This window comes from Nerophis ophidion, linkage group LG29 (assembly GCF_033978795.1).
Source record: "Nerophis ophidion isolate RoL-2023_Sa linkage group LG29, RoL_Noph_v1.0, whole genome shotgun sequence".
In the NCBI taxonomy this organism is placed as follows: domain Eukaryota; kingdom Metazoa; phylum Chordata; class Actinopteri; order Syngnathiformes; family Syngnathidae; genus Nerophis; species Nerophis ophidion.
In genome coordinates this window covers 25,350,733-25,362,938 of record NC_084639.1, presented here as the reverse complement: position 1 = coordinate 25,362,938, position 12,206 = coordinate 25,350,733, and the positions used below count along the sequence as shown (strand labels likewise).

At 39.1% G+C, this 12,206-nt stretch overlaps 1 long non-coding RNA gene across 1 annotated transcript in view; it reads left to right on the top strand.

Annotated features, from left to right (window-relative positions):
- The first annotated feature begins 2,934 nt into the window (after positions 1 to 2,934).
- LOC133546133 (uncharacterized) overlaps positions 2,935 to 12,206 on the top strand; it is a 51,690-nt gene continuing 42,418 nt past the window's right edge. The window contains exons 1-2 of the long non-coding RNA XR_009804994.1: positions 2,935 to 3,213; positions 6,398 to 6,592. This is a non-coding gene — a long non-coding RNA (uncharacterized LOC133546133). The remainder of the gene's footprint in view (positions 3,214 to 6,397; positions 6,593 to 12,206) is intronic.

Sequence of the window (12,206 nt, the reverse complement as noted above, 5' to 3'; positions counted from 1 at the left end):
TTTCAGTGTTTTATTCAAAAATAGCGCTAGAGCGCAATTTGGAGTTTTGGGGTTTGGTTTTTTCTTTAGATTGCAATATTTGCCAGTCCTTATGTGTGCGCTAAGTTTGGTGACTTTTGAAACATTTTAAAGGGGTCAAATTACAGCGCAAAGAGGCAAAAATTGCATTTTTTGCAAACATTTTATTTTGAAGGGGTTTTTGCCAACTTCCTGTAGATTTTTGCTGAAAGAAGTGAGTGTATGAAAATTGGGTCTAAGTCAGACCTACATAGGAGTTTTTGTTTCATGTCGCTATGACATTCCTAACAGAAGTTACATGCAATTTTGTCTGTAATTTTTTCCTAGGGGGCGTTAGAGCGCAATTTTCATTTTGGGGGATTGGTTGCTTAATATGTTGGGAAGGTTTGCTATACCGACGTGTGTGTCAAATTTGGTGAGTTTTGAATCATGTTAAGGGGGTCAAATTACAGCGCGTAGGTGCGAAATAATAATAAAACACAGCAGTTTCTAAAAATAGCAGTAGAGTGGAAAAACAAGTTGACTTTGATACTATTTTGACGATATTTACTCGCTAACTTTGGACGTTTTTTGATGTCATAAATCAGATATTTATGATAATCGCTTCACTATAAAGTCAACTTGTTTTTTTTTCATTCTACTGACACTTTAAATGAGTTAACAAAAAAAAACTCAGCAATTTAGGAAATATTACACAAAGTGTTTGTTTTATTTTTGTCACAACTAGCCTTGGTCGTGGATTGTTTCTTTGATGCAGATGAGAATCAGCACGAGTGCGGCGTGGGCGCGAGTAGACGGTTGTTTATTTAATAAACAAATAAACAACAAAAGGCGCTCACAATGGAGGAAGAAACTTGGCTAAACAGTACAAACGTGAAACAAAAACACCTGCTCGATGGCATGAAATGACAGACATAAACTAAAGGACTTTGGACAAAAAAACAATTGGCTATGAATTATAAACAAAGACTTACTTGGACAAAATGAACAGCGTGGCAAGGCCTGAAGCAGATAAACGAGGGCATGAAGGGGGTGCAGCATGGGTACTAGGGTGCGTTCGAGTGTGTGAGAAGATCCCAGGACGAAGACAAGAAAAAGAGTGACTTAAATAGCTATGATCATTAGTGAAAACAGGTGTGAGGCTGAGAACAGGGACGTGACAGGTGAAAACTAAGGAGTTGCCATGGAAACAAACAAACCCAGGAAGTGCAAAAGGTGACTGAATGTCCAAAAACCAAACATAGCATGACCAAAACCGAAACATAACTTACAGGCGTGACAATTTTGGTTTAATATGGTTAGTTTGTATGTTTAGCCCCTAGCAATGCCGCGGATGCTAGTGTGACAAAAAACTGCAGCCGGGTAGCAGTCGGCTTTCTAAAACTCATCCTGTTTGTGTTCAGGGGGGTGTTGTTTTACTTTTGTGGCTGTGTGTAGAAGTGGCTGGTTGCTCTTTTAATGTCTTTAATGTATGATGTTTTCCTCTTACACACATGTTTATGTGTGCTATGGCTATGAGGTTTTTCTTCTTCTTCCTTGGGCCCAGGCTCAGACTGATTTTTGGGGGTTTCTTACCCCCCCACCTAACGTTTACCTGTTTTTCCACCTTTTTTGTAAGTTGGCAGACGGTCCTGTTCTGTCTCCCTGCAATGTGTTTCTGATCTTGAATGGGATTGTGCTAAAAATGTGTATTTTGCTTCGGGGATTATTAAAGTATTTCTGATTCTGATTCCGGGCTTCACGGTGGCAGAGGGGTTAGTGCGTCTGCCCCACAATACGAAGTTCCTGCAGTCCTGGGTACAAATCCAGGCTCGGGATCTTTCTGTGTGGAGTTTGCATGTTCTCCCCGTGAATGCGTGGGTTCCCTCCGGGCACTCCGGCTTCCTCCCACCTCCAAAGACATGCACCTGGGGATAGACCCCTCCCACCTCCAAAGACATGCACCTGGGGATAGACCCCTCCCACCTCCAAAGACATGCACCTGGGGATAGGCCCCTCCCACCTCCAAAGACATGCACCTGGTGTTAGGCCCCTCCCACCTCCAAAGACATGCACCTGGGGATAGACCCCTCCCACCTCCAAAGACATGCACCTGGGGATAGACCCCTCCCACCTCCAAAGACATGCACCTGGGGATAGACCCCTCACACCTCCAAAGACATGCACCTGGGGATCGGCCCCTCCCACCTCCAAAGACATGCACCTGGGGATAGACCCCTCCCACCTCCAAAGACATGCACCTGGGGATAGACCCCTCCCACCTCCAAAGACATGCACCTGGGGATAGGCCCCTCCCACCTCCAAAGACATGCACCTGGTGTTAGGCCCCTCCCACCTCCAAAGACATGCACCTGGGGATAGACCCCTCCCACCTCCAAAGACATGCACCTGGGGATAGACCCCTCCCACCTCCAAAGACATGCACCTGGGGATAGACCCCTCCCACCTCCAAAGACATGCACCTGGGGATCGGCCCCTCCCACCTCCAAAGACATGCACCTGGGGATAGACCCCTCCCACCTCCAAAGACATGCACCTGGGGATAGACCCCTCCCACCTCCAAAGACATGCACCTGGGGATAGGTTGATTGGCAACACTAAAAGGTCCCTAGTGTGTGAATGTGAGTGTGAATGTTGTCTGTCTATCTGTGTTGGCCCTGTGATGAGATGGCGACTTGTCCAGGGTGTACCCCGCCTTCCGCCCGATTGTAGCTGAGATAGGAGCCAGCGCCCCCCGCGACCCCTAAAAGGGAATAAGCGGTAGAAAATGGATGGATGGATGATTCTGATTCCTGTTTTTTTTTTTTTTTCACTGTGTGCTTTCTCTGGCCAGACTGCTTTCTCTCTCCCCAGTTGTCATGGCAGCCAAGGAAGGCTGGAAGGCCTGAGCACACCTGGCTCTAACCACCCTACTTCTAGTGATTGCACGCACCTGTCCTCTGCTGGTTCTTCCCTGCATGCCCTCCATGAGTCCAAAACACGACAACCTTCTTTTTCCCCCCAAGTCTGTTGGACCTCCTTCCGTGCGACTAGGTGGCAGCCGACTTCCGCCCACCGAGAGACGGCGTTGTCAGCGGGTACATCTCTACCTCAACCAGGGGGCGGCGAACCAAAACGTTTGAAGAGCCATGTTGGACCAAGAATAGACAAAAGAAATCCGTCTTGAGCTGCAAAAAATTAAAAGCTGAATATACAGTAAGTGTTATAATGAAGACAAGGCATGATGTGTCTATATTAGCTATAATAGCCTACTATCAAAAGGACTATGAAGCAAATCTTTGTTGACTGAAATGTTGAAATGTATCATTTATTCAAACATTTTTTACAACATTAGAAACTGTTAGTACATCAGAGACTATTTAGAACAGGGGTGTCCACAGTGCGGCCCGGGGGCCATTTGCGGCCCGGAGGTCATTTTTTAACGGCCCCACAGCACATTTTAATAATACTTTGGAAAAAAATTAAAACAAAAAGTGGTATAAAAGAGCAAATGTAAAATGTTTACTCTAATAACACACAGCTGCCATGCAGGCTGTTTCTTTCTTTAAAAAAAATAATAAGTGGATCAAAATCAATTATGAATTATTGACCTACTCAAGGCTCCAATTACATCACATTAAATATTCCACTTCGAGATATTGTTGTGGGCAAATGTTGGATATTTTGTGTTTGCCATACAAAAAAACTGAGCTGTTTTTTTTTTAAAGAATGGCATAAAACGAACAAACTAAAAACATAAACTACAAAAAAACGTATAATTGATGAATAGATCTGAAGTTGATCTCGAGACTATTGTGTTGAAAGTATTCAGTAAAAAAATATATATATAATTTATTTTTTAACACTTTAATGAGTAGGACCCCTTTGGGGCGGCATAGCTCGGTTGGTACAGTGGGCGTGCCAGCAACTTGGGGGTTGCAGGTTCGATTCCCGCTTGTGCCATCCTAGTTACTGCCGTTGTGTCCCTGGGCAAGACACTTTACCCACCTGCTGCCAGTGCCAACCACACTGGTTTAAATGTAACTTAGATATTGGGTGTCTCTATGTAAAGCGCTTTGAGTCACTAGAAAAAAGCGCTATATAAATATAATTCACTTCACTTTAGATCAGCGTGTTTTGTTTTTAAGTGTCATTGCACAAAAAATAATAGTGAATTAAAATCAATGGTGTTATGAGTTGTTGACCTTTTTAGGGCTCCGATTACTATATAACCTCAAATATTCTACTTAAAAATTGGGTGTACATATTGCATATTTTGTGTTTTCTTTGACAAAAAGAGCATACAACTTATATATTTAAAAACGTCATATTGACAGAGAGACCTAATGTTGATCTAGAGATTTAAAACTTGAATAATAATAAAAATAATAATACTGAATAATGACACATTTTTAACATTTTATTTTTACCAAAACCCTTTGGGGTCCCCGGGATCAAGCCTGAGTGGAGGCCTAAATGTGTATTTCTTATACATATATTGGATTGTTTTTTAAAATAAATGGCCCCCGCTTGCTTTGATTTTTCAGTGTGCGGCCCTCAGTGGAAAAAGTTTGGACACCCCTGACTTAGAATATGAGATAACTACTGGCTTTTAATGACCAAAGGTATATATGTGTGTGTGTCCAAGTTAAAGGAAACTGCAAACTGTCGTCTTCTAATGGATTTATTACAATCTTTGGCAAGCTGGGTAATGTTTGCTGTGGTCTGGAACAACATGGCACACACAAAACTATATGAAATGCAGCCAATTTGGCATTCAGATAATGTGTCGAAACTAAATTATGTACACAGAGGATAAAAGTAAAATATATAAGCTCAACAACATCAACAAAGCTCACCTTTTGTGCATTCTCACACAGCATAAAACGTTTGGTGGACAAAATGAGACAAAGGAGTGGAAGATTTTACATGTAAACAAAATGATGCGTCACAGTACAGTACATATTCCATACAATTGACCACTAAATGGTAACACCCCGATAGGTTTTCCAACTTATTTAAGTCGGGGTCTACGTTAATCATTTCATGATACAAATATATACTATCAGCATCATAATACAGTCATCACGCAAGTTAATCATCAGAGTATATACATTGAATTATTTACATTATTTACAACAGACATACACCAGAGGTCACCAACTCGGTGCCCGCGGGCACCAGGTCGCCCGTAAGGACCAGATGGGTCGCCCGCTGGCGTGTTATAAAAATAGCTCAAATAGCAGCACTTACCAGTGAGCTGCCTCTATTTTTTAAATTGTATTTATTTACCAGCAAGCTGGTCTAGCTTTGCTCGACATTTTAATTTTAAGAGAGACAAAACTCAAATAGAATTTGAAAATCCAAGAAAATATTTTAAAGACTTGGTCTTCACTTGTTTAAATAAATTCATTTTTTTTTTTTACTTTGTTTCTTATAACTTTCAGAAAGACAATTTTAGAGAAAAAATACAACCTTAAAAATGATTTTAGGATTTTTAAACACATATATCTTTTAAATTCCTTCCTCTTCTTTCCTGACAATTTAAATCAATGTTCAAGTGAATTAATTTTTTTTATTGTAAAGAATAATAAACACGTTTTAATGTAATTCTTCATTTTAGCTTTTTTCGACAAAGAATATTTGTGAAATATTTCTTCAAACTTATGATTAAAATTAAAAAAAAATATTCTGGCAAATCTAAAAAATCTGTAGAATCAAATTCACATCTTATTTCAAAGTCTTTTGAATTTATTTTTAAATTTTTGTTCTGGAAAATCTAGAAGAAATAATGATTTTTCTTTGTTAGAAATATAGCTGGGCCCAATTTGTTATATATTCTAACAAAGTGCAGATTGGATTTTAACCTATTTAAAACATATCATCAAAATTCGAAAATTAATCTTAATCAGGAAAACTTACTAATGTTGTACCATAAATATTTTTTCAAATTTTTTCAAAAAGATACGAATTTACTAGACTTCCTCTTCTTTTTTTCGGTAGAATTTTGAATTTTAAAGAGTCGAAATTGAAGATAAACTGTTTCAAAATTAAATTTTCATTTTTTGTGTGTTTTCTCCTCTTTTAAATTAAGTGTTTTTATCATCGTTATTTCTCTACAAAAAACCTTCCGTAAAAAGAAAAAAAATGTACGACTGAATGACTGACAGAAATACAATTAAAGTGTGTATCAAACTGGTAGCCTTTCGTATTAATCAGTACCCAAGAATAGCTCTTGGTTTCAAAAAGTTTGGTGACCCCTGACATACACAAACATATTAAACAGGGGGCTTTCTAACAATTGGGAAGGTTTGTGTCATGTTTGTCCTCAAACAACATACTAAAACAAAAACAATAATTTTCCCCCATCTTTTTCCATTTTCACGCTTTTTTTTTGAAGAGCCACATGCAGCTTGAGAGCCGCAAGTTTCCGACCCCCGACCTATAATGTAGGCAGTTGGACCCCTTGACCTTCCGATGCCCCGCTAGTCCAACCAACCTGCGATCTCAAGTTCCTTTACCCTCTGGTGAGACGGCGTCGAAAGTGGGTCAACTTCTTCTCCGGCACCTTCCAGACTGCAGCAACAACTTCCAGGTACCCTTTACTGGTGTTCTAAAGAACTTCATATTCTTTCCTTCATTCACTCTTTTCTTTTCTTTGGACTAAGGGCTTGTTAGATTACATGACATCCCCGTTACAACTTTACAGACTCCCAAAGTAGTTCACTCACTTGACGAGGGCCGTCTAGATAGCAGTTTCAAACCTAATCGCTCACTATTCGTGTGTCAGGTAACTAGTGTTGTCCCGGTACCAATATTTTAGTACCGGTACCAAAACTTATTCCGGTACTTTTCTAAATAAAGGGGACCACAAAAAGTGTCATCATTGGCTTTATTTTAACAAAAAATCTTAGGGTACATTAAACATATGTTTATTATTGCAAGTTTGTCCTTAAATAAAATAGTGAACATACAAGACAACTTGTCTTTTAGTAGTAAGTAAACAAACAAAGACTCCTAATTAGTCTGCTGACATATGCAGTAACATATTGTGTCATTTATACACCTAATATTTTGTCACAATTGTGAGGGACAAGCTGTAAAAATTTATTATTAATCCACTTGTTCATTTACGGTTAATATCTGCTTACTTTTTGTTTTAACATGTTCTATCTACACTTCTGTTAAAATGTAATAATCACTTATTCTTCTCTCGTGTGATACTTTACATTAGTTTTGGATGATGCCACACATTTCGGTATAAATCCGATACCAAGTCGTTACAGGATCATACATTGGTCATATTCAAAGTCTACATGAGTTCAGGGACATATTTCCTGACTTTTTTAACATATGAATTTAAAAAAATATATATTTTGTGGTATCGATTTAATCATAGTATCGTGTAGTATTTACGATTTACACAACGTGCAAACTTCACTGGTTTTGGGTTTTGTATATATACATATATACATATGTATACACCGTGTTTTTCGGACTATAATGAGCACTTAAAATCCTTTCATTTTCTCAAAAATCGACAGTGTGCCGTATAACTCAGTGCACCTATTGTAGGGAATTATTCTGATTTGCAGCACCCGAAACAATCACGGAGATTATTTACATAGATGGAAAACAATAATGGACCGAATATGGAACCCTGAGGTACACCCTTTAATACAGGGAGGAAAGACACCAATCCGGACACATTGGGTTTTATCGACCAGGTAATTAAAATACCGGTTGGTATCGAAACCAAAATTATTTCGATACTTTTCGGTACTTTTCTAAATAAAGGTGACCATAAAAAATGGTATTATTTTAACAAAAAAAAATAATGTACATTAAAAATATGTTTCTTATTGCAAGTTTGTCTTTAAATAAACTAATCAACATACTAGACAACTTGTCTTTTAGTAGTAAGTAAACAAACAAAGGCTCCTAATTAGTCTGCTGACATATGCAGTAACATATTGTGTCATTTATACACCTATTATTTTGTACACATTATTAAGGACAAACTGTAAAAATTGATTATTAATCTATTTGTTAATTTACTGTTAATATCTGCTTACTTTGTAAGTTAAAATGTTCTATCTACACTTCTGTTAAAATCCGATAATCACTTATTCTTCTCGTCTTTGATAATTTATTAGTTTTGGATGATAACACACATTTCAGTATCAATCCGGTACCAAGTAGTTACAGGATCATACATTGGTGATATTCAAAGTCTTCATGAGTCCAGAGACATATTTCCTGACTTCATAAACATACGAATTAAAAAAATCTATATATCTTGTGTTATCGATTTAATCATAATATCGACTAGATACGCTATTGTACTTGGTATCATTACAGTGGATCTCAGGTGTAGATCCACCCATGGCGTTTGTTTACATTCTGGGTGCTAGCTTGCTGTTAGCGGTTAGCTATCGTATCCTCCTATGGTGTGTAGTGAAGCATGTTTAGCTATTCCTCGTCCTGCAGTGATAATGATACTTGTAGGAAACATACTTTATTCGGCGCTATGGATGCGAGGATTATGAAAAAAATAAATAAAATACCAACCCCGCGACCCCAGTCCGTGGGACAAATTTTCAAGCGTTGACTGGTCTGTAGTTACAAAAAGGTTGGGGACCAGTGACGTAGGACATTTCCAGGTGTTTGCCCAGCTCATGGAGCCATTCTTGGGGAAGAGACGGGAGGACAACAGGGTGACAAGAACTAAATCATCCAGACTAGAGATAAATTTTATTATGTTTATCTTACCTAAAAATAAATATATTTATTAATAAAAATAAAAAAAACCTAAATACTTTTTTACTATATTTTGCTAAAAACATGAAAATCAATTGTATTTTTCTTTGTATTTTTTCTGACTCATTACATCCAGCCATGGAATTATACATTAAAATAAACAATTTGAAATAATCCATTTTAAACGACCGTATTTAATTATTAAAATCATTGTTTGTTTTACAACAACTTTAGCATTTTATTCATTACATTTCGAAACTCTCAGAAGCCAAGTTATGTTATATTCCTTAAGATTTATTTATGCAAGTTTGAAGTATCAATTATCTAAAGAGTTTTGTTTGCATATTTTCAGTATATATATATGTAATACTTGACTTGGTGAATTCTAGCTGTAAATATACTCCTGTGGCGCAGTGGAAGAGTGGCCGTGCTTAACCCGAGGGTCCCTGGTTCAATTCCAACCTCGTCATGTCCGTTGTGTCCTGAGCAAGACACTTCACCCTTGCTCCTGATGGGTGCTGGTTAGCGCCTTGCATGGCAGCTCCCTCCATCAGTGTGTGAATGTGTGTGTGAATGGGTAAATGTGGAAGTAGTGTCAAAGCGCTTTGAGTACCTTGAAGGTAGAAAAGTGCTATACAAGTACAACCCATTTATCATTTATTTATTTAACCATGCCCCCCACCCCTTCTTCACCACAACGGATCGGTACAACGTCCGCATTACTGAAGACGCTGCACCGAAATCATATCCGAAACCCGAAAATGGCGCAATTTGTTAATGCATACATTAACAGCAGCAAAAGAAGGGCCTGGCATACAAATTTCAGTCGGTCCAATTCATGCAAATCCAATCCAACCCCACAAATTTTGTGCGGCATTGCAACTTTGCCTCATACCCTTGGCTTCCCCGCACATTTTGGCCAATCAAATTTGTCTTCGAGCGACGCTCAAATGTCTTATCAAAACGTATTGCTGAAACACTTCTTTTCCAACGCTTGTCCCCTGCGGCTCATAAAACGGTGTGGCTAATTTTACAGATTATTTTTCGCTACAGGCAAACACGTTTTGTATTCAACGGGTAGTTTTTGTAATACACCAACAGAGACGCTGAAAAGTTGTTTGTGCTACGGTGCCATCTTTTGGTCAAGTTTGCTCATTGCAGGTGATGTGGGCTCTAAATGTTGTCTTGTTTCATGCCTTGAACCTGAAGTAAAACCTTCCATAGCGTTTCTACTCGTAGAGATTCTTCATTCATTGCTCCAAGCAATGTTTGTAAATTTTAGAATGCAACTAAAACAATTCATATTGACTAAACCGTCCCATGTGTGGTGTCCTGTAGTAGTGTTTTCATGCATATTATCGTAATATAACCAAGTTAGCGTCGTTAGCTTTAGCGAATACGCGAGCACATTTAAAATGGCTTTTTTTTTTTGTGTGTATTTTCAGTTTTGTAAATTCAAAAAAATGTCCCCGTGGAGCTATTGAGTTGGTTAAAGGAGGACTGCCCTTTTTTGGGGGGAATTCAGCCCATTCTTCACACTAACTCAATCAATCAATGTTTACTTATATAGCCCTAAATCACTAGTGTCTCAAAGGGCTGCACAGACCACCACGACATCCTCGGTAGGCCCACATAAGGGCAAGGAAAACTCACACCCAGTGGGACATCGGTGACAATAATGACCCAGTGGGACGTCGGTGACAATGATGACTATGAGAACCTTGGAGAGGAGGAAAGCAATGGATGTCGAGCGGGTCTAACATGATACTGTGAAAGTTCAATCCACAATGGATACAACACAGTCGCGAGAGTCCAGTCCAAAGAGGATCCAAGACACAGCAGCGAGAGTCCCGTTCACAGCGGAGCCAGCAGGAAACCATCCCAAGCGGAGCCGGACCAGCAGCGCAGAGATGTCCCCAGCCGATACACAGGCGAGCAGTACATGGCCACCGGATCGGACCGGACCCCCTCCACACGGGAGAGTGGGACATAGAAGAAAAAGAAAAGAAACGGCAGATCAACTGGTCTAAAAAGGGAGTCTATTTAAAGGCTAGAGTATACAAACTCTAATGCATTGTAAATATTAAGCGTAAATAAAAGTCTGCTTACTACAGTCGTTCACAAAGCGCCAACGATACTCCATTTACATTTTGTGACTTATATATTAACAAATTATTAGTGATATTGTTATTCCAAGCGCTAACGCAGACAAATTATGTAGAGCGGCGCCGTGATACTTATCTTGATGCTACGTTTACATCTTCTAGTGCAGTGCTTCTCAAATGGGGTTACGCGTACCCCTGGGGGTACTTGAAGGTATGCCAAGGTAGTAAGTGAGATATTTTAAAAATATTCTGCAAATAGCAACAATTCAAAAATCCTTTTTAAATATATTCATTGAATAATACTTCAACAAAATATGAATGTAAGTTCGGAAACTGTGAGAAAAAAATACAACTGCAATATTCAGTGTTGACAGCTAGATTTTTTGCGGACATGTTCCATAAATATTGATGTTAAAGGGGAACATCATCACAATTTCAAAAGGGTTAAAAACAATAAAAATCAGTTCCCAGTGGCTTGTTGTTTTTTTCAAAATTTTAACGGTCTCGGAATATCCCTAAATAAAGCTTTAAAGTGCCTTATTTTCGGCTCTCTGCGAAGACACTGGCCATTTCCCTGTGACATCACACAGTGCTGCCAATGTAAACAAACAATGAGAATACCACAGCAAGATATAGTGACATTAGCTCGGATTCAAACTCTGATTTCAGCGACTTAAGCGATTCAACAGATGACGCATGTATTGAAACAGATGGTTGGAGTATGAAAATATTGAAGAAGAAACTGAAGCTATTGAGCGAATAGCTATTGACGCTATTCATAGCCATAGCATGGCCGAATAGCTGCGTTAGCATCGCCGGTAAAATGTGCGGACCAAACGATCAGGACTTTCGCATCTTTTGACACTGGAGCAACTTAAATCCGTCGATTGGTAAGTGTTTGTTTCGCATTAAATGTAGGTGGAGGAAACGTAATATAGTTGCAAATGCATCTACAGGTTATCCATACATCTCTGTACATCTTTAGCACCGCCGGTAAATAGCTTGTTAGCATCGATTAGCGTAGCATGTTAGCATCGATTAGCTGGCAGTCAACATCAACAAAACTCATCTTTGTGATTTTGTTGACTATCGTTACAAATGCATTTGCAGGTTATCCATACATCTCTGTCATGTCTGTCTTAGCATCGCCGGTCAAATGTGGAGACACTCTGGCACATTCAATGGGGGTCTGGCGGCAGACACTTTGGCATCTTCGGGCCAGTGGTGCAACTTGAATCCCTCCCTGTTAGTGTTGTTACACCCTCCGACAACACACCGTAGAGGCATGATGTCTCCAAGGTTCCAAAAAATAGTCAAAAAAACGGAAAATAACAGAGCTGAGAC